Below are 20,958 nucleotides of genomic sequence, written 5' to 3' on the forward strand. Positions count from 1 at the left end.
GAAGCTTTGCTCACATGCTTGGTTCCAAACAAAAGGATTGTTCTTCTTAGTAAGGTTAGTTAAGGGTAATGCTGTACTTGAGAAGTTTTTCAGAAATCGTCTATAATATCCTACTAATCCAAGGAAGCTTTGCACCTCGCTGACTTGTTGGGCGAGGCCAGTTGATAACCGTTTCAATCTTAGCAGGATCCACTGAGATTCCTTCTTGCTTTACAATATTCCCTAGGTAGGCAACTTGTCACACCCAAAACTCACACTTGGAGAATTTGGCATACAACTTTTCATTTCTTTTATGGAAAGTACATCCCTAAGATGTTTTTCTTGCATGTTCTGCCTCTGACTTTGAATAGACTAAAATATCATCTATAAATACGATCACAAAGTTATCAATATGGTCCTTAAAAATTCTATTTATCAAATCCATGAAGGTTGCGGGGCATTCGTTAATCCAACGGGCATCACAACGAATTCATAATGCCCATATCTTGTTCGGAAAGCAGTCTTGGGTATATCCGACTCCTTGATTCGTAGTTGATGATATCTAGATCGTAAGTCTATTTTGGAGAATACTGAGGCTCCTTGTAATTGGTCAAATAGGTCATCAATGCGTGGGAGTGGATACTTATTCTTTATTGTCAACTTATTCAACTCCCGATAATCTATACATAAACGCATTGATCCATCCTTTTTCCTAACAAATAAAACAGGTGCTCCCCATAGAGACACGCTAGGGCGTATAAATCCCTTATGAAGATGAGGACCTAAGCGAAAACTAACCCATCTGATGATTAGCGAGTCATGCAGTCAGTAGGGCCAGAGTCGCATCCAACATCAACCATTAACATAAACGTAAGATTAGACTGGAAGCATAACTTACACCTAATTAAAACTTGATTTTAACGTAATTGTGAAAAAACATAATGCATGGGGTCCCTTGTAGAGAAACGTGTTCTAAACATGTAATGCAATATAACAATTAACATAATCATGCAACATAATAAAGGTACACTACCATAGAACATTTAAAGAGAGGGTGAGATAAACTACTTACTGTGATCTAGTTATTCCTTATTATTCTTTATGATTTGATCAGTAGAGCTTTCCCTTTTTTAACTAGAAGGAAATTTGGGCAGCACCTTACCCGAGCTTTTCTCTTTTAGCCTCACAGAACTTCCTCACTCACACTTACTCTTTCACACGATTCTTTGTTACTGAGATTTATTTGAGAATGGGTTAAATCTTTGGCAAAGGGACCTATTTATAGTAGTTTTCAGCTCTTCTCGGTGTGACAAATCATCCTACAGGTGGCTTCTTTAAAATTACTTAGGGTTTAAGGATTCCTCTCAATAAGACACCTAATCTTGGCTAACGTTTGCCCTTACGTCATCATTCTTTATTTGTATTCAATTTTAGGGTTTTTCTATGTATACTTTGTAAGATCGTGGCCAAATTCAACGCATAATCCATGCTTCTATCCAAATCTCACTCTCTTTGTTCTTAGAATCTCGATATCGCCAGCTTTCTCGCTGGCTCTCGCGACTCTCGCTGTCGCTGTCGCTGGTCTCGCTCCCGCTCCCACTCTCTTCCATTGTCTCGCTGAGAACCTCGCTCTCTTTACTCTCGCTCTCTCCAATTTTCTCTCCAATCTCGCTCTCTCCACTCTTGCTCTCTTTAATTTTCTCTCCAATCATGCTAGTTTTCACACGTGGTTGCCTTCACTGCTTGTGGATTCCACTTCCTCTTTTTAACTCTTTCAAATTTTAAGAGTATATTGGCAATTAATTCATCTCCAATTCTTCCAATGAGCAGTGCCCAAACAAAAAGTTATATACTACCCGTTGTCTCCTGAATTGGCTAGCGTCCAACTTCTAATTAATCCTCCCTGATTCTGCTCCCTTATTCATTATTTTTTGGATAATGAATAAATTTCCTATTTTTCCACTTCTAGATTTCCACCCCTTTAAATAAAATTTCGTTCTGCTTAATATTTGACATTTAATTTTCTGTATGCGTACAAATCTGGGTGTTACACATTAGGTTGGTTTGGATAAACTAATTCAAAAGCTTTGTGTATCTATTTTCTGTGGCTGTGCTGTGGGAGGGAAAACTCGCCGGAATAAGGCCGGAGGGGCAAAATAAAAACGAAGGGTTCGTTTCTCGGGTGAATCTAGGCCATCAGTGAAGAATTGAAGCTCCAAGACGAATTTTTTGAGCTAAAACTTTGAGGTAATATTGCTAACTTAGTTATAAACAACTTTGTACTGAAACTTTTGAAGATGAATCGAGTTATATATTTTTGAAATTTGAACTGAAAATTGTTGAACAAGCAGGCAGCTACTTGAATTAGAGCCAATGATGAAGGTTTGAATCTCTAGATCAAACGACAGAGAATTGTGAGTTGAAATTTTAAAGTAATGTTGCTAGCTCAATTCTAAAAAAGTTTGTACAATGAAGTTTCTTTAAAAGAGTTCTGGATTTTGAGTTATGAATTGTTGAAATTGAAATAGAGAATCTCTGCATAAGCAGACAGCTGCTTGGGAAGAACAAGCAACCAGCTCACTGTAGAGAGCGAGAGCGAGATAAGAAGCATGAGGATCTCGCTCGGGATGATAATCTCGCTAAATTTTGTGCTAATTCTCGCTCAAGAAGGAAATCTCGCTAGAAACTTGGGCTGAATCTCATTGGTGAGGAAGCAAAGCTTGCTAGAAGAGGTAAGTCTCGCTAGGTTGAAGTTTGCCAGGAAAAAGTTTGATCTCGCTCATGAGGAGAATCTCGCTCATGAGAAGGATCTCACTAGTAAAGTTGCCTTTGATGATGAGAGTTCTATTTAAGATATATTCCTAGGAATTCTAAGTAGTTTAACTGGGAATTATGTTCTTTCAGGCCAAGAAGAGCTACGAGAGGCGTATAACTCGTTAAAAGGCCAATGAGTTGTGAGTGACTATGTGATGAATTGATGTTTTAACGATTTAGAAACCATGATTTCCTTGAAGTTATTTCTCATGCTAAATGTTAGAAACTATGATTTCTTTGAAGATATTCCTCATGCTAAGTGTTTAAAGGAAGTGCCAAGCAACGTATTTGTGAAACTGTTTCTCATGCTAAGTAAAGCATATTTTCCATGGAATTGATATGATTTAAATATATTATCTTGTTCAAATACTTTCAGCATGTTGAAGTAACTCCATTTTTATGATGAACTAATATGATGGATGAACTAGTATGATGATTTGAGCACTAAGCCTTAGTGTTCAACTAAATGTTTATGACTAGTTTTTACTTAAAACACGATACCGAAGAACATTTGAGAAGGTATCTGCCCAACCAGATACCGAAGGACATTTGAGAAGGTATCTGACCAACTTGGTACCGAAGGACATTCGAGAAGGTACCAGACCAACTTGATACCGAAGGACATTTGAGAAGGTATCTTAGCAGCTCGATACTGAAGGACATCTGAGAAGGTATCTGAGCAGAAGTACCTAAGGATACTGAAGGACAATGAGAATGTATCCTAGTCAGGTACATAATGTACGATGGTACTTAGTTATAACCACGTGTACATAGGTAATACAACGTTGAGAGACTGAGAAAAAAGGGTTCTCCCCGACTAAGGTTGACATTGAGGGTTAGAACTAGTGGTTCACTCTCAACTAAGGATAAAGGCAGTCATATATTCCCCTAGGCTAGAAGGATAGTTTAAAATTTCTAATGCTTATGAATGTTTATCAACGCATGATGTTTACTAATGTATGAGTTTTCCAAGTATGTTTTCCATGTCTAACGCATGCTAGTGGTTTTATAAGCTAGTTCAATATGTTTTAAGCCAACTTATTTCATAAAGTATGAAGCAGCGTTAGAGTTAAAGCTAAGGTTGAATTAAGCTTGACCTACTATGTTTTAAATACCTAAGGTTGCCAAAGTACATGCGTTGGTATTTCTAAACATAATGAATAGGGATACTAAAGGTAGGGAAGGTATCTGAATAAATGTACCTAAGGTGTTGACGGTACATAGCAAACTCCATGTGTATGTAGGTAGGTCTGAATGAGAGGCCGAGGTATGGGTCTCTTGAATGATAATAGACGTTGGAGCTAGAGCAGTGTATGCTTGTTCTCAACTAGGGAATAATGATGATTATTGATGTTTAAGAGTTGTTATCAACGTTTATGTTTTAAGGATGTTGCTTGAGATGCCATCGGTATATTTAAAAAGATCGATGTAGGGATCTCTTCTAGCCATAGTTTAATGTGAACATGTCAAAGTAGAGGTCTCATCTGGCCATGGCTGGATGTTGGGAATTAGAGCAGTGAATGTTCATTCTCAACTAAGTTCAGGTTTCAGAAACAACGGTTTAAAAGGTTTTATGTACACGTTTGCTTGGTATATTTTAAGTTCTAGTATATATTTTCAAGCTTTCAGTTTAAGCAAGAGATTTACGTTTTATTAAGTCACTCACTGGGCTTCTAGCTCATGTTTTCAAATGTTTTCCTTTTTAGGTAGCAGTCAGTTCTCAGAAAAACTTCCTGCTGCTGCTCTCCCACTCAAAGAAATTGGTTAAAGAAAGCGTAATTGACGATCAGTATTAGTTAGCACACATGTGTCTGTCTAGTGACTAGTATTCTAGATGGGGCTCAATAAGTTGTAATACATGAGTATGAACTATGCTGCGAAACCCTGTAATGTAAATGTGTTAAGTTCTGAGTTAATTTGTTTGTATATTGATGACATGTATGTATTCAGGGTTTGAGCAAAATTTAACAGGTTAGATAGGCAGTAAGTGTCAGCGAAAGGGTTGGTAACTACTGTAGTCACCATTCGATCCAAGTTAAGAGGGTAATCTAGAGTGGGGTGTGACAAGTTGGTATCAAAGCAAAAGATTTGGGGAAGAAAGGGGAAAAGTTTATAAATATAAGTCTAATTCCTGAGTCCTTAACATGTGTACTACCTAGGTAAGAGGAAGATGTCAAGTAAAAGTGGCAAGCAGAGCAGACAGATAGACAACGGGAACTCTGACCCTACCTTTCGAGGTTCCGACATTCGAGGGAATCCAAATGATAGTGAACGAAAAGGTAAAGACCTTATAAACTGTGAAACCTGGATCTCCATTTTCCTGCTTAAGTAAGTGATTAAGGGGTTAATTAGGAGAAAGTTAAATCCTATGTTATGTAAATAATCTAATAATTTTACAATTGTCATAATAACTGTAATAATTGTCACCTTCTGTGGATCAACAATTAGTAAAAGTGAATGTAAACTATAATGGTTAGGTATTATAGTTACGATAACCATATTTGATCCTAGAGTACGAGTAGAGAGGACACTAAAAGGATAAAAAGAAGAGAAAACCTTGAAGACTTAAATCCTAAATAGTGAAGAAAGGGTTGAAGAACTGAGGAAAATATAGAAAATTATTTGGGAAAATTTGTGTGGAAGTTGCACGGAGATAAACCATATTTATAGTAGCTAATGAGATTGGAGAGAGAGTTGGAGAGAAAATGGAGAGAGCAAGATTGGAGAGAAAATGGGAGAGAGCGAGATTGGAAAGAATGAGAGTGGAGAGAGCGACACCAACGAAAGTGAGGTAGCGAGAGAATGGGAGAGAGCGAGATTGATTTAAGGGAGAAAATGGGAGAGAGCGAGATTGATTTGAGCGAGAGAATGGGAGAGAGAGCGAGATTGGAGAAGAGCGAGAGTTTGAGCAAGGAAGTTAGAGAGAGCGAGAGTGGAGAAAGCGAGAGTTTGAGCGAGAAAGTTGGAGAGAGCGAGAGTGGAGAGAGCGAGATTGTGAGCAAGAAAGTGGGAGAGAGCGAGAGTGGAGAGAGTGAGACCAGCGAGAAAGTGGGAGAGAGCGAGAGCAGCCTGAACGCCTCATTCGAACGTCATGTCCACACGATCGAAGGAAACTGCTTGTGCATCGAACGACTGGGCATTTATATGTTGAATTTAGGCACGATCTTATAGATTATGCATTGAATACAAACAAAGCTTGAAGACGTAAGTGCAAACGTCAATTAAAATTTAGGTGTCCGATTAAGAGGAATTCTTAAACCCTAAGAAATTGTGTTGGATGCGTTTGGGAAGAACACATTGAACCAAGGTGAAGTCAGCCTATGTTGATAAAGGGAGGATTAAACATGTGGCCATGCAGCCAAGTAGGTGGTGTCAACACCATAGGAGGTTTGGACGCCTAGAAATAGGGAGTTGGGATTTCATTTACAAATCATAAATAATAAAATTCGTAAAAAGAGGGGGAGAGTAGAATGCATTGGACAGTGAGGGTGGAGGAGAATGCATCAACTTGAGATGAGGAGATCTCCCAATCTACTCAAACGTTGATGTAATTCGAAAGCCATCTGAAAGATATGAGAGTTTAGTATTCATGGTGAGGCTGCAGAAGAAGAAACTCCAAGGAATTGGGCTGGAGAATGAAAAAAAGACAAAGGGGTCGAGCTATTGGGTAAGTTGGGCCAGTCTTGATGTTTGGATGATTCCGGCTAAACCATGAAGAGTTATAAGCTAAGATTTTACGGTAAGCTTCTTGAGACATTTTAGAATAGTTTTTTAGAAAGAAGTATCTCAAAATAAGATTAGAACTATGAGTAATCTAAGCTGTAATTTGGATCTGGATTCTAGGGGTAAAAAGGGATCCCGAGGTAGAAAAGAGAACTATTAGAAAGGCTCCTCAACAATTAAAGTGAGTGTTATAGTTTTGATAGTTAACATATGTCGTGAGTGTTATAGCTTTGATCATTAACACATAGTATGATTTTTATAGCGTTATAGTTCCGATATATCGTGAGTGTTATGTTGCTTTGATAAATAAAGAATATTGTGTGTTTATACAATGTTGATAGTAAATGCATATTATGAGTATTCACTTAGCTTTATACTCTGATATTGGAATATATGCATCTGTAGATACAAATTACATGCTTTTGATGATAGGATGATTTCCATGATTGTTTGTGTGTGATTTTGGAAACTGAGATTATGCCCGGGATATAGTTAGCATGCTTAACAAAAGGTGCTTGGCGGGAAAAATATGGTCGGCTTCGGTCGACGGGAAATAATAGTCGGTGACGACTGGCAGGAAATATGGTCAAGTACCTAAGCATGACTAGCGGGATAAATAAAATGGTCGATGTGCACATTGGAGGGAATTGGGGTCATAAGAAGGTTTCTATAGATGATTGTATTGATTTATGATATGATATGCATGCTACGTGTAGTTTTTGGATAAAGATTACTGGTTGCATGATTATATCTTTGACTGTGCATGAGTTATAATGCGAGTGTTGGCATGTAATTGATTTCCTAAAAATAATGATTTTCAAAGTGAATTTCATCTTGAAAGAACCACTCACTCGGCTTATGTAACGACCAGATCCTTACACATTATGATCCGACTGCTATGACATGCATACTTAGACTTTTCTATCATGAGATGAGTTCTGGTGAAAATTTCAATGAACATATCTAAATTTTATTAATTAGATTGAAAAACTATATAAAAAGTCTATTTATCAAAACACCAGGATCCATAAAACATTAGCGTGGTGGTACAAAATGCATATTCTTATAATAGTAAGTTTGATGGTTGGCCATTTGAGCGACATCCAATTCTGCCATCTACATTGTGTCCTTACCTATAAAGTCTGTAAAAATATAGGATGAGTATATAATATACCCAGAAAGTAGTTCTCACGTAGGGTAGTGACCAAATGCACAATCACAAGCAACATGTCATGAAAACATATGGTTAGGACCGAAAACGTATAATAACATGTGGTGGTCGGTTATGCTTCCAACATAAATCTCTCTGCCCTGATAGAAAGATGAGGACCTAAGTGAAAACTAACCCATCTGATGATTAGTGGGTCATGCAGTCAATAGGGCCAGAGTCGCATCCAACATCAACCATTAACATAAACGTAATATTGGACTAGAAGGGTGCAACCATACATACCCTGCTAGTCCCTAGCGTAAACATAACGTAAGATTAGGCCTGGAGGGGTGCAACCATACATGCCCTACCAGCCCCGAAAGCATAAATTTCTCCACTCTGATAGGAAGATGAGGACTTAAGCGGAAACTAACCCATCTGATGATTAGCGGGTCATGCAGTCAGTAGGGCCAGAGTCGCATCCAACATCAACCATTAACATAAACGTAAGATTAGACTGGAAGCATAACTTTCACCTAATTAAAACTTGATTTAACGTAATCGTGAACAAACATAATGCATAGGGTCCCTTGTAGAGAAACGTGTTCTAAACATGTAATGCAATATAACAATTAACATAATCATGCAACATAATAAAGGTACACTACCATAGAACATTTAAAGAGAGGGTGAGATAAACTACTTACCTTGACTGTGATCTAATTAATCCTTATTATTCTTTATGATTTGATCAGTAGAGCTTTCCCTTTTTAAACTAGAAGGAAATTTGGGCAGCACCTTACCCGAGCTTTTCTCTTTTAGCCTAAAAAAACTTCCTCACTCACACTTATTCTTTCACACGATTCTTTGTTACTGAGATTTGTTTGAGAATGGGTTAAATCTTCGGCAAAGAGTCCTATTTATAGTAGTTTTCAACTCTTCTCGGTGTGACAAATCATCCTACAGGTGGCTTCTTTAAAATTACTTAGGGTTTAAGGATTCCTCTCAATAAGACACCTAATCTTGGCTAACGTTTGCCCTTACGTCATCATTTTTGTTTGTATTTAATTTTAGGGTTTTTCTATGTATAATCTATAAGATCGTGGCCAAATTTAACGCATAATCCATGCTTCTGTCCAAATCTTGCTCTCTTTGTTCTCAGAATCTCGCTCTCCCCAGCTTTCTCGTTGGTTTGGCTCTCACGATTCTCGCTGTCGCTGTCGCTGGTCTCGCTCTCGCTTTCACTCTCACTCCCGCTCCCACTCCCGCTCTCGCTTTTGCTCCCGCTCTCTTTTACTGTCTCGCTAAGAATCTCGCTCTCTTTACTCTCGCTCTCTTCAATGTTCTCTCCAATCTCACTAGTTTTCACGTGTGATTGCCTTCACTGCTTGTGGATTCCACTTCCTCTTTTTAACTCTTTCAAATTTTAAGAGTATACAGGCAATTAATTCACCTCCAATTCTTTCAATGAGCAGTGCCGAAACAAAAAGTTATCTACTGCTCGTTGTCTCCTGAATTAGCTAGCGTCCAACTTCTAATTAATTCTCCCTGATTCTGCTCCCTTATTCATTATTTTTTGGATAATGAATAAATTTCCTATTTTTTCCCTTCTAAATTTCTACCCCTTTAAATAAAATTTCGTTCTGCTTAATATTTGACATTTAATTTATCTGGGTTGTTACATTCTTCCCCCCTTAAGAACTTTCGTCCTCGAAAGTTTCTTGGTTCTTAAACAAATAAGAGTATTTGATTTTCATCTCTTATTCTCGTTCCCATGTAGCTTCTTTTACTTGCTGATTTCTCCAGAGAACCTTCACTAAACTTATTTCCCGATTACGAAGCGACTTCTTCTCTCTTGCTAGAATGCAAACCGGAGTCTCCTTATATTCCAAGTTTTCACTTATTTGTAGAGGTTCATAATTTACTACATGTGATGGGTCAGACATGTATTTCCGAAGCATCGATACATGAAAGACATTATGTATTGTAGAAAGAGTAGGTGGTAATGCTAATCGATAAGGTACTTGGCCAATACGTTCTAATATTTCAAAGGGTTCAATAAAGCGAGGGCTAAGCTTGCCTTTTCATTCGAAACGCATAATGCCTTTCATTGGTGCTACCTTTAGAAATACGTGATCTCCTACTTTGAATTCCAACTCTTTTCGATGGTTATCAGCATAATTCTTCTCTCTACTTTGAGCTGTTCGCATTCCTTCCCGAATTAGCTTAATTGACTCTGATGTTTGCTGCACCAATTCAGGTCCTAGTAGTGTTCGCTCCCCAACTTCATTCCAGTGTACAGGGGATCTGCATTTCTTTCCATATAAGGCTTTGAAGGGAGCCATACCAATTGTCGCCTGATAACTATGATTATAGGCAAATTCTATAAGATGTATTTGCGAATCCCATGCTCCAGTAAAATCCAAAGTACATGCCCTCAACATGTCTTCGAGGATTTGATTAACTCGTTCCGTTTGGCCATCAGTTTGTGGATAGAAGGCTGTGCTGAAATTTAGTTGTGTACCCATTGCTTTATGCAAACTTTTCCAGAATTTGGACAAAACGAGGGTCTCGATCTGAAACAATTGATATTGGGACTCCATGTAACCGGATGACTTCTTTTAAGTACATTTGAGCTAGTGCTTCCATAGTGTGAGTAGTCTTGTAGGGTAGGAAGTGGGCAGATTTGGTGAGTCAATCCACAATCACCCAAATCATGTTGTGGCCTTTAACAGTTTTCAGGAGTCCTGAGTTGAAGTCCATAGAAATATGCTCCCATTTCAATTTTGAAATACTTAGAGGCTGAAGGAGTCCTTGTGGTCGTTGCCGTAAAGCTTTCACTTATTGAAAAACCAAACATTTACTTACATAGTCAGCTATATCTTTTTTCATGTTACACCACCAGTAATGTGCTTTCAAGTCTCGATACATTTTGGTACTCCCAGAATGTATTGAAAAGCATGATTTATGAGCTTCCTTCAGTAGTTCTTTCTTGATTTCTTCATCATCTGGTACACATAGATGCCCATGGTAGATGAGTGCAGAGTTTGGGGCTGTAGAGAATTGATTAGTTTCTCCATTTTCTGACTGCAGTTATTTGTTTATGTGTTTATCTGTTTGTTATGCATCAATTATCCTTTGCCTTAATGCAGGTCTTACAATTAACTGTGCTATTCGAGTTGTGAAGGTGTCTGGTATTAGTGAGATCTCAGCTCTTTCCAGATCATCAATTTATGTGTTTGGAGATGGTACTTAAAGTTGTTGTATGAGCTGACTTTCTGCTTAAGAGCATCAGCAACAATGTTAGCTTTTCCTGGATGATAGAGGATCTCATAGTCACAGTCTTTGACTAATTCTAACCATCTTCGTTGCCTCATATTTAACTCTTTCTGGGTAAAGAAGTACTTAAGGCTTTTATGATCTGTATAAATTTGGATCTTTTCCCCATATAAGTAATGTCTCCATATCTTTAAAGCAAAGACTACGGCCTAACTCCAAGTCATTAACGATATATGGTTAAAGCAAAGACTACGACAGCTAACTCTAAGTCTCAATATCTTTTCCCCATATAAGTAATATCTCCATTCTTTCCCAACTCTCGATCTCGCTCTCGCTGGTTTGGCTCTCGTGGCTCTCGCTCTCTCCCACTTTCTCGTTGAGAATCTCGCTCTCTCCACTCTCGCTCTCTTCAATTTTCTCTCCAATCTTGCTAGTTTTCACACGTGGGTTGCCTTCACTGCTTGTGGATTCCACTTCCCCTTTTTAACTCTTTCAAATTTTAAGAGTATATGGACAATTAATTCACCTCCAATTTTTCCAATGAGCAGTGTCCAAACAAAAAGTTATCTACCCGTTGTCTCCTGAATTAGCTAGCGTCCAACTTCTAATTAATCCTCCCTGATTCTGCTCCCTTATTCATTATTTTTGGATAATTAATATATTTCCTATTTTTTCCCTTCTAAATTTCCACCTCTTTAAATAAAATTTCATTTTGCTTAATATTTGACATTTAATTTTCTGTATGCGTACAAATCTGGGTTGTTACAGCTTAGTAGCTCACACTCTTTAAAATGTTTTCTTAATCCCCCCCACCCCCCCATGTAGTGGAAGATGAGGAGTTCCAGGGTGCTGCTAAGGTCAAGGTCTGCCACGTGCTCCAATTACACTTCCGGAGAGTTTTTACGGTTGTCGTTGTAAACTTTATTGTTAAGTCCTTAAGTTGTATAAGTGTTATATCACTGTCGTAATAAATGATGGGCCTACTTAATCTGTTATAGTTTATCTCCTTGACTTAATCATTCTGCTATGTATAAGTTATAGTATGGTATCAGAGTTATTCCGCCAGAATCATTAGGCAGTAAGTGTCAACTCAAGGGTTGATAACTACTGCAGTCGCATCCCTCTTCCAGGCTGAGAAGATGGTTAGGGGGCAGGGTGTGACATAAACCAGGAAACGACTTCAGACTGGGAGTCGAGTATTCTACAAACAAGAACAGATCCTCAGTTAGAGGACAAAATATTTAATAGGATCGTCAAGAGGTTGGCGAAAAGTGTCGAATCCATTCTGGCGGATTCGGAAAGGAAGTACGGTATTGAGAATGACCTAATAGGTATTGATAAAGGACAAAAAGCTACAAGTCAGCATAGGGTAGGAAGGAAGAAGCCATGACTTGTAATTAGTATGGATGATAGATCAAGGTTTTGGCATCCTGCCGGGCTGGTAGCTGGTACGGGTAAGAAAACCCTTATGCACGAATTGTGGTAATCATCATCGAGGGACATGTTATAAAGGAAAAAAAGTATGTTTCCAGTATAGACAGGCAGGACATTTCAAGAAGGAATGGCCAGCTAGGTCGAGGAGTTCAGATAGAACACAGAATGACTTTACAGACGATAGATAAGACTACTGGCTAAGTAGTCGAGGAAGGGATTCAAGAGAAGAAAAACAAGAAAGGAAGCAGGACAACCTCAGCGGCAGGGCGGGTTTTACGAAATGTTCCACTAGGAGGCAGAGGAGTCACCTAATGTTGGGAATGCTAAAGTAACTTTATGTACTAGTATATTTATGAACTAGTTTCTTATGGTACTATACCTTTATTGTTATCTAGCATGTTGCATTACTTGTAGGAAAAATTGTGGAGAGCATGTCCCTAAATAGTTATTATTATGTTGTGAGAGGTTGTAATAGTATAAGAGTTTTACACGCTCTGGAGTAGTTGTTGATAAGGATAGTTATGAAGGGATTCCATTAGATTTCCTAGAATTGATGTCACTCTAGAGCATGAATTTTTCGAATAAATGTTACAACCGTATGAATTGTTTTAAGGATGGATAATGTTTGAGAGATTTGGTAGGCAAGAGATAGTATTTTTAGAAGGCAAAGGAATACTTTCAGAAAGCCTAATATCAGCAGTGAAGACTAAGAAGCTGCTAAGTAAAAGATGGGAAGCCTATTTAGCCCATGTGACGGTTTCATAGGACGAGAAGATGAAACCTGAAGATGTACCAGTTGTACAAGAATTCCTTGTTGTTTTTCCTGAAAAGTTATCAGATTTACAATCTGGCAAGGAAGTTGAGTTTACTATCGATTTAATTCCAAATACAACACCTATTTTTCAGGTACCATAAAGGGTGGTGCCAGAAGAACTTAAGGGGTTGAAAATTCAGTTACATGAATTAATAAACAAGGGTTACAACAGATCTAGTGTGTCATCTTGATGACATATTGGTGTATTCAAGCAGTGGGAAAGATCATGGGAACCATTTGAGGATAGTTTTGCAGACACTGTGAGAGAAGCAGTTGTATGCCACTTTCAGCAAATGTGATTACTAGTTAGACCAAGTTGTATTTCTCGATCATATGATTCCAGAAGCATGAGTGAGTGACTCTAGATGCTTTAAATGTTTTAAGTAACTTGCTAAAGCTTATGAAAAGCAATGCATGCTTATTGAAAGCTATTTATGACGACTATTCTCGAATAGTTACCAAGCAATGCATCTCACATTAATGTTATATTTATGCTATGCTTTACAATGACCATGAGGATGCACTAGAAAGAAGTATGTTTGGGCAACTAAGTTATTAAGAGATAAGAATAAGTGAGCAATAGTACCTAAGTCATGTACTTGAACTTGAACTAAGTTCTTAATGGTTTATACACCTCTCCTAGCTCTTTTTGGCTTGAAATTACATAATTTCCGGTTAAACTACTTAGAATTCTTAGTAAAATACCTCAAATAATTCATTTATTAAAGGAACTTTAATCAACCAAGAAAACTTTACTGGCGAGATCCCCATGAGCAAGATCCTCCTCATGAGCGAGGTCCTCATAGGCGAGATCAGCGAGATCCTCTAGAGCGAGATCAAGCTTTTCTTGGCAATCTTTCATCCTAGCGATACTCACCTTACCAGCGATATTCAACCCAATTCCTAGAGATATTTCCTTCTAGAGCAAGATCCTTATCACAAAATCAGCGAGATTTCCTTTATAAGTGAGATCTTCATCCCTATATCTCGCTATAAGTCCCATGGTGAACTGTTTGTTTGTTCTTCCCAAGTAGCTGTCTGCTTATGCACTGATTTCCTGTTATAACTTCAAAAATTCATAACTCAAAATTCAAAGATCTTTTCAAGAAACTTCCTTCTACAAACCTGTTTAGAATTGAGTTTACTTTCTTACCTTAAAATTTCAGCCAAGAATGCGTTACAGTTTGGCCTAGAACTTCTAATCCTCACCTCGGGCTCTGATTAACTCAAGATTCTGCCTCCTCTATACTTTCTTCACTTCTTGTTCTTCTCCTTCTACAATCTTTCTCCAAAAAGACAACCACGCAAACTAGATTCTCTCAGTTTTCGAATGGCACTAATTTCACTAAATTATCTCATGTCAATTGCCGAAAGCATGCTTTTGAAGTTCTTCTTTCAAAAACTTCCCGCCGCGTCCCGAGTTCAAGGGTTAACTGCCACGTCACCCCTCATTTAATATGTTTTTCCTTCCCTTCCAACATAATTCCTATAAATAAATATGAATTTCTACTTATTAAATATATAATATAACATTTTTTTGGTTAAACATGCTTATCTAGGAAACCTAGAGTTCGGGGTTTACAATTATCCCCCCCTTAAAAGAAATTTCGTCCTCGAAATTTACCTGATATGTCATTTTGAAAAGTTGAGGATATCTCTTCCTTATTTGCTCTTTAGGTTCCCAGGTAGCTTCCTCGATTCCATGATTACACCATAGCACCTTCACCAAAAGAATCGTCTTATTTCTGAGTACCTGGTCTTTCCTGTCCAAAATCTCGATGGCCTCTTCCTTGTAAGATAAATCTTCTTTGAGCTGTACCGGTTGTGTTGCTAGTATGTGCATAGGATCAGGCACGTATTTCCTTAGCATTGACACATGAAATACATCGTGAATATGAGATAGCTCCATCGGCAACTGCAACCTATAAGTCGTTGGACCAACCAGTTCCACAATTTCATATGGTCCGATGTATCGTGGACTTAACTTCCCTTGTGACACCCGGATTTCTATTTTCCTTACTTAAGTAAGTGATAAAAGGAATTAACTAAGTGAAAGTTAAATCCTAAGTTAAGGGGAAGGAAATTTCTAAGTGTTAAGTAGATTTTCCTTGATAATTTAAGTTGAGCTAGAAAGTTGAGCGAAATTGGAGAGAAAGATAGTTGGAGAGAGCGAGATTGGAGAGAAGGTTTGGAGAGAAAGTTGGAGAGAAAGCTGGAGAGAGTGAGAGTGAAGAGAAAAGTTGGAGAGAAACTGAGAGAGAGTGAGATTGGAGAGAAAATGGGAGAGAAAGTTGGAGAGAGCGACACTGCCGAGATTGAAGAGATACTAGGAGAGAAGGTTGAAGAGAAACTTGAAGAGAGCGAGATTTAGAGTGATATTGGAGAGAAAATGTGAGAGAGCGAGATTGGAGAGAGCAAGACCAGCGAGAAAGTGAGAGAGAGCGACATTGCCGAGAGTGGAGAGAGAGAAACTGCTGAGAGCAGAAAGAGCGAGAGTACCTATGCGTTAGCCTTGCTTTGTTCGATTTGAACGTCACGCCCACGCCTCGCCTATGCATTAAACGGCCAAGCAAGCTTCTGGGCTTGGACACGTTGGGGTGGATTATGCATTTAAAAACCCTAATTTGAATACAAAAAAAGCTTGAAGACTTAAGGGAAAATGTCAATTAAAATTTAGGTGTCCGATTAAGAGAAATTCTTAAACCCTAAGAAATTGTGTTGGATGCATTTGGGAAGAACACCTTGAACCAAGGTGAAGTTAGCTTACATTGATAAAGGGAGGATTAAACATTTAGCCATGCAGTCAAGTACGTGTTGTCAATCCCACGAGCAATTTGAACGCCTATAAATAGGGAGTTGGGATTTCATTTTCAAATCACACAAAAATCATAAATTTCGTAGAGAAAGTAGAAGGTAGTGAGGGTTCAGAGGAATGTGTCAAATTTGGATGAGAATATCTTCCAATCTACCCATGAGTTTGGAGTGATTCCAAAGCCATCTGAAAGCTCTTGAAGTCTAGTTTTCATAGTAGAGCTGCCGGGGGAAAAAGCTCAAAGGAAGTGAGCTGGAGGTTGAGAAGAAGGCAGAAGGGTCAGACTGTCAGATCAGTCTGGGCCAGTCTTGAATATTTTAAGATTCCGGCCAAACCACGAAAAAATTCTGAGCTGACAGTTTACGGTGAGATTCCTAAGACATTTTAGAATAGGTTTGTAGAAGGAAGTATTTCTAAATAAGGTTCGGAACTATGAGTAATCTAAGTTGTAAGTTGAATCTGGATTCTAGGGATGAAAAAGGGACCCGAGGAGCTACTAGAGTGAAAAGTTCCTAAGAAATCGAGGTGAATGGCTAAAATGTTTTTAACTAAAACGTTTTTAAACTATTTTGATTACAAAGTTTTATAGAAAGCATGTTTGCGAAAATAATTCTCATGCCTACTAGTTTTATAATGTGGTTTCCAAACAAGTTTGAATTGTGATTTCAACGCATGCATATTGTTGAAAAACTATTTACATGTGTATATGTATTGATTTTATCCAGCATGTGTTACCATCTTTAAAGCCATGTTGTATATGTGTTATACTCCACATGCTTTAAAGAGAAAAGTTGTTTATAAATAGTTTTGGTAAAATGCGATGCCGAAATACAAGGAGAAGGCATCTACCCAACTAGATATTGAAGTACAAGGAGAAGGTATCTATTGGTACTGAAGTAGGTTTGAGAAGGTACGAAGCCAACGAGATACTGAAGTACGTTGGAGAAGGTATCCTAATAGCTCGATACTAAAGTACAAGGAGAAGGTATCTGAGCAGTAGTACCTAATGTGGCCACAGGTGAACTAAGTCGGAGATTGAACAAAAAGGTTCTCTTTGGACTAGCAGTTGGTGTTAGGATTATTTTACCCGTTATACAGTACTTTGATTTAAGAAATGATTTTACTGTTTTACGTTTAAAACATTTTTATATACATTACGCTTGGAAATTGTTTATGCTACATTAAATTATATTTCAGATAAAACTATCTTCTGAAATTATGCATAAGAATTTACTATGTTTTCTCGGTCACTCACTGGGCGTAAGCTCACCCATTTTAAAATGTTTTGTTTTCCCCCCCATAGGTAGCAGTCAAATCCTCTGAAGATAGCTCTGCGTCTGCTCTACCACTAAAGGTGTAACGACTGGATCCTTACACATTATGATCCGATCGCTACAACATGCATACTTAGACTTTTCTATCATGAGATGAGTTTTGGTGAAAATTTCAAAGAACATATCTAAATTTTATTAATTAAATAGAAAAACTATATAAAAAGTTTATTTATCAAAACACCAGGATCCATAAAACATTAGCATGGTGGTACAAAATGCATGTGCCTATAATGGTGAGTTTGATGGTTGGCCATTTGAATGACGTCCAATTCTGCCATCTACGTTGTGTCCTTATCTACAAATATATACCCAGTAAGTAGTTCTCACGTAGGGTAGTGACCAAATGCACAATCACAAGCAACATGTCATGAAAACATATGGTTGGGACCGAAAAAATATAATAACTTGTGGTGGTCGGTTATGCTTCCAACATAAATCTCTCCACCCTGATAGAAAGATGAGGACCTAAGCGAAAACTAACCCATCTGATGATTAGCGGGTCATGCAGTCAGTCGGGCCAGAGTCGCATCCAACATCAACCATTAGCATAAACGTAATATTGGACTAGAGGGGTGCAACCATACATATCCTGCTAGTCCCTAGCGTAAACATAACATGAGATTAGGCCAGGAGGGGTGCAACCATACATGCCCTGCCAGCCCTGCAAGCATAAATTTCTTCACACTGATAGGAAGATGAGGACTTAAGCGGAAACTAACCCATCTGATGATTAGCGGGTCATGCAATTAGTAGGGCTAGAGTCACATCCAACATCAACCATTAACATAAACGTAAGATTAGACTGGAAGCATAACTTACACTTAATTAAAACTTTATTTTAACGTAATCGTGAAAAAACATAATGCATGGGGTCCCTTGTAGAGAAACATGTTCTAAACATGTAATGCAATATAACAATTAACATAATCATGCAACATAATAAAGGTACACTACCATAGAACATTTAATGAGAGGGTGAGATAAACTACTTACAGTGATCTAGTTATTCCTTATTATTCTTTATGATTTGATTAGTAGAGTTTTCCCTTTTTAAACTAGAAAAATTTGGGCAGAAATTTGGGCAACACCTTACCCGCGCTTTTCTCTTTTAACTTCACAGAACTTCCTCACTCACACTTACTTTATCACACGATTATTTGTTATTGAGATTTGTTTGAGAATGGGTTAAATCTTCGACAAAAGGTCCTATTTATAGTAGTTTTCAGATCTTCTCAGTGTGATAAATCATCCTACATGTGGCTTCTTTAAAATTACTTAGGGTTTAAGGATTCCTCTCAATAAGACACCTAATCTTTGCTAACGTTTGCCCTTACGTCATCATTCTTTGTTTGTATTCAATTTTAGGGTTTTTCCATGTATAATCTATAAGATCGTGGCCAAATTCAACGCATAATCCATGCTTCTATCCCAATCTCGCTCTTTCTGTTCTCAGAATTTCGCTCTCTCCAGCTTTCTCGCTGGTCTGCTCTCGTGACTCTTGCTCTCGCTCTTGCTCCCGCTTTCACTCTCGCTCCCACCCTCGCTCTTGCTCCCGCTCTCTCCTACTGTCTCGCTGAGAATCTCGCTCTCTTTAGTCTCGCTCTCTCCAATTTTCTCTCCAATCTCGCTAGTTTTCACGCGTGGTTGCCTTCACTGCTTGTGGATTCCACTTCCTCTTTTTAACTCTTCGAAATTTTAAGAGTATATGGGCAATTAATTCACCTCCAATTCTTCCAATGAGTAGTGTCCAAACAAAAAGTTATCTACTACCCATTGTCTCCTGAATTAGCTAGCATCCAACTTCCAATTAATCCTCCCTGATTCTGCGCCCTTATTCATTATTTTTGGATAATGAATAAATTTCCCTTTTTTTTTTCATTCTAAATTTCCACCCCTTTAAATAAAATTTCGTCCTGCTTAATATTTGACATTTAATTTATCTGGGTTGTTACATTCTTCCCCCCTTAAAAACTTTCGTCCTCGAAAGTTTCTTGGTTCTTAAACAGATAAAGGTATTTGACTTTCATTTCTTCTTCTCGTTCCCATGTAGCTTCTTCCACTTGCTGATTTCTCCAGAGAACCTTTACTAAACTTATTTTTTGATTACGAAGTGACTTCTTTTCTCTTGCTAGGATGGAAACTGGAGTCTCTTCATATTTCAAGTTTTTACTTATTTTTAGAGGTTCATAATTTACTACATGTGATGGGTCAGACACGTATTTCCGAAGCATCGATACATAAAAGACATTATGTATTGTAGAAAAGGTGGGTGGTAATGCTAATCGATAAGCTACTTGGCCAATACGTTCTAATATTTCAAAGGGTCCAATAAAGCGAGGGCTAAGCTTGCCTTTTCATTCGAAACGCATAATGCCTTTCATTGGTGCTACTTTTAGAAATATGTGATCTCCCACTTTGAATTCCAATTCTTTTCGTCAATTATCAGCATAACTCTTCTATCTGCTTTGGGCTATTCACATTTTTTCTCGAATTAACTTGATTGACTCTGATGTTTGTTGTACCAATTCAGGCCCTAATAGTGTTCGCTCCCCGATTTCATCCCAGTGTATAGAGGATCTGCATTTCTTTCCGTACAAGGCTTCGAAGGGAGCCATACCAATTATCGCATGATAATTATTATTATAAGCAAATTCTATAAGGTGTATTTGCGAATCCAATGCTCCAGTAAAATCCAAAGCACATGCTCTCAACATGTCCTCTAGGATTTGATTAACTCGTTCTGTTTGGCCATCAGTTTGTGGATGGAAGGCTGCACTGAAATTTAGTTGTGTACCCATTGCTTTCTGCAAACTTTTCCAGAATTTGGATGTAATGAGGGTCTCGATCTGAAACAATTGATATTGGGACTCCATGTAACCGGATGACTTCTTTTAGGTACATTTGAGCTAGTGCTTCCGTAGTATGAGTAGTCTTGTAGGGTAAGAAGTGGGCAGATTTGGTGAGTCGATCTACAATCACCCAAATCATGTTGTGGCCTTTAACAGTTTCTGGGACTCCTGAGATGAAGTCCATAGAAATATGCTCCCATTTCCATTCTGGAACATTTAGATGTTGGAGGAGTCCTTGTGGTCGTTGCCATAAAGCTTTCACCTGTTGACAAACCAAACATTTACTTACATAGTCGGCTATATCCTTTTTCATGTTACACCACTAGTAATGTGCTTTCAAGTCTCGATATATTTTGGTACTCCCAGAATGTATTGAGAAGCATGATTCATGAGCTTTCTTCAGTAGTTATTTCTTGATTTCTTCATCATCGGGTACACATAGACGTCCATGATAGAGGAGTGCAGAGTCTAGGGCTGTAGAGAATTAACTGGTTTCTCCATTCCCTGATTGCAGTTGTTTGTTTAGGTATTTTTTTTTTGTTATGCATCAATTATCCTTTGCCTTAATACAGGTCTTACAATTAATTGTGCTATTCGAGTTGTGAAGGTGTCTGGTATTAGTGAGATCTCAACTCTTTCCAGGTCATCCATTATGTGTTTGGAGATGGTATTTAGAGTTACTGTATGAGCTGACTTTCTGCTAAGAACATCAACAACAATGTTAGCTTTTCCTGCATGATAGAGGATCTCATAGTCATAGTCTTTGACTA

General features: G+C 38.0%; 1 pseudogene; it reads right to left on the reverse strand.

The window, feature by feature from the left end:
• LOC150029984 (uncharacterized) overlaps nucleotides 1-15,102 on the reverse strand; it is a 32,023-nt pseudogene extending 16,921 nt beyond the window's left edge.
• Between the last annotated feature and the right edge of the window lie 5,856 nt (nucleotides 15,103-20,958).

Source organism: Benincasa hispida, unplaced genomic scaffold (assembly GCF_027475165.1).
Source record: "Benincasa hispida cultivar pf3 unplaced genomic scaffold, pf3_genome.v1.1 HicScf723, whole genome shotgun sequence".
NCBI lineage: Eukaryota > Viridiplantae > Streptophyta > Magnoliopsida > Cucurbitales > Cucurbitaceae > Benincasa > Benincasa hispida.